This window comes from Rhagoletis zephyria, unplaced genomic scaffold (genome assembly GCF_001687245.7).
Source record: "Rhagoletis zephyria isolate East Lansing unplaced genomic scaffold, Rhagoletis_zephyria_1.1 Rzeph_scaffold_25837, whole genome shotgun sequence".
In the NCBI taxonomy this organism is placed as follows: domain Eukaryota; kingdom Metazoa; phylum Arthropoda; class Insecta; order Diptera; family Tephritidae; genus Rhagoletis; species Rhagoletis zephyria.
In genome coordinates, this window is record NW_016182895.1 from 3,581 (window position 1) to 5,744 (window position 2,164).

General features: G+C 35.2%; 1 pseudogene; it reads right to left on the minus strand.

The window, feature by feature from the left end:
* Nucleotides 1-923: 923 nt before the first annotated feature.
* LOC108382222 (syntaxin-5-like) lies at nucleotides 924-1,540 on the minus strand (annotated as a pseudogene).
* Nucleotides 1,541-2,164: the final 624 nt, after the last annotated feature.

The window sequence follows — 2,164 nt, forward strand, 5'->3', positions numbered from 1 at the left end:
ACGGATTTCAACGCCCGAACCAGCGTCATCTGTGTAAAACACTTCACCACTGATGACTTCGAGAACGAGCTACCTACGAGAACCTATAAATTGAATCCGGCATCAGATCACATGCAATAAACGGCAACATTTCATTACGATGTATTTTTTATTTATTTGTTATTTGAAAATATAACACGTTCCTCTGATAAAGCTTTTTATTTATACATACTGACCTTCTGCTTCCTACCGGAAATGTTAAGCCGTATGCATAAAAACTAAGCAATTGCTTTTTTCTTGAAATTGCATACCTTTCACTTAAATTTGTTTGAACATAATATTTGAATTATTAATACATATATATACTACTTATATATATATATATATATATATATATATATATACTACTTATATATATATATATATATATATATATATATATACTACTTATATATACTTATATACTTGTACTTATTGTCAATAACAATTTCTATTTTATTTAGTTTTAAACTTTTCTTTATATATTCATGATTACATAAATCGGTTCTCGTTTTATTACACAGGCTGCATTTCTTTATTCATTCTGAACGTTTGGAATAAACTTTTTTGTTTATTTATTCTTTAGAACGTTCCTGATGATATGTTGACGTATATTTCAAACGCATTCTGTTTATTGCGGCTGTGAAATGGGATTATCCGGGATGTATTAAGAAATGCAGCCACAGGATCATCTCTACTTTTTATAGAAAATTTTGAAAAAAAGTGAAACTAAGTGAAGTAATTTTATTATTGGCAGAATTAGTGTCTAATCCTACGTGACTGCTTCTAAAAGCTATCGTGTTTCACGTGGCATATAAGACTTAATTTCATTATTACATTAGTGTTTTTTATATGTATGTATATGAATAGGATATTATATATTTATGTATTTAAAAACCCACAACTTTAGGACCGCGCATCTGAACTTGTTAAAATCTTGCCGTGTCACAAACATATTCGTTATTATATAAGGAAAACTACGAAGAATATGAAAAAGAATATCAGTACTGCGAAGATTTTTATCATCAGTTTGGAAGTACTTCAATATTTCACCATGCGCCGCTTCTATGTTCAATTCGGCATCATGTATGTTTGTATCGATACGCTGCACAGTCTCCTCTTGCTCTTTAACCATATGTGCTGATTGTTGAAATATACCGCCTAGCTCGACAATAGTCGATTCAATGTTCTGCATAGTCTCAGCCCGCTGTTGCACGTAACTATCGGAGTCATCATATAATGCAATCTGCTGCTGCGTCAGTATTCCACTACCTCCGACTGCACCCAGCAATGGTGTTGTATCACTTGCGGCCATGTCAATGCTTACGGCCGTATTCTCTTCGCTTAACAGCAAGGAGCCCTGTTTCGCTGTACTCGAGCGAACAGTGCTAGCAGCAATTGGTGACTGCCCGAATTGATCCCGACGCGCTTTTTGTTGTTTGAGATTTTTTATACGCACTTCTAGTATCTGTTTGAAGTCGGTGCCCATGCTGGCTAATTTAGATTGTAACGCATACACCATGATGTAAGTTCTTGAATCTATTGCGGTCGATCATCAAAAATACTCTTCTTTTTAGCCACTGCAAAAGAAGAGGTAAAGTAATATTTATAATTAAGAACACCTATTCATTTTATACTCACGCATTGTCAATTTTTCCATCTTGGCATATGCACTTGCTATATTGTTTTTGCCAATATATTTGTGACCATCATAAATTCCTTTCATACGTCAATTGTTCTATGGTGCAAATGCGTAAACATAATAATGTAAACGCCTTCAAATGCACTTCTACTTCTAACTTACTTGTAAGTCTCTAATCTGTTGCTCGTACATAAATTGCGTCTGCGTCGAGGTCTCTATCCGATTGCGGCCTTGGTTTACATTGGCCTTATCCGACAACTGGCGTATGATAAGTTGCGCCATTTCCAACTCATTTGACTTTTCTTTGAACTGATGTTCAACATCGGGAGAACGTTGCTGCATTACATCTAACAGCTTTTTCATTTCATCCAGATGAGCCGCTTGATGTAGCAAACACCCAAAAGTTTGTTTACAAAGTGCATTTTTGCGTAGTTTAACAAATGCCAGTGGGCAGATAGCGGGTCAGTTGCTGGCAACAATTTGCAGGCTTGGGCCAGCGTTTGT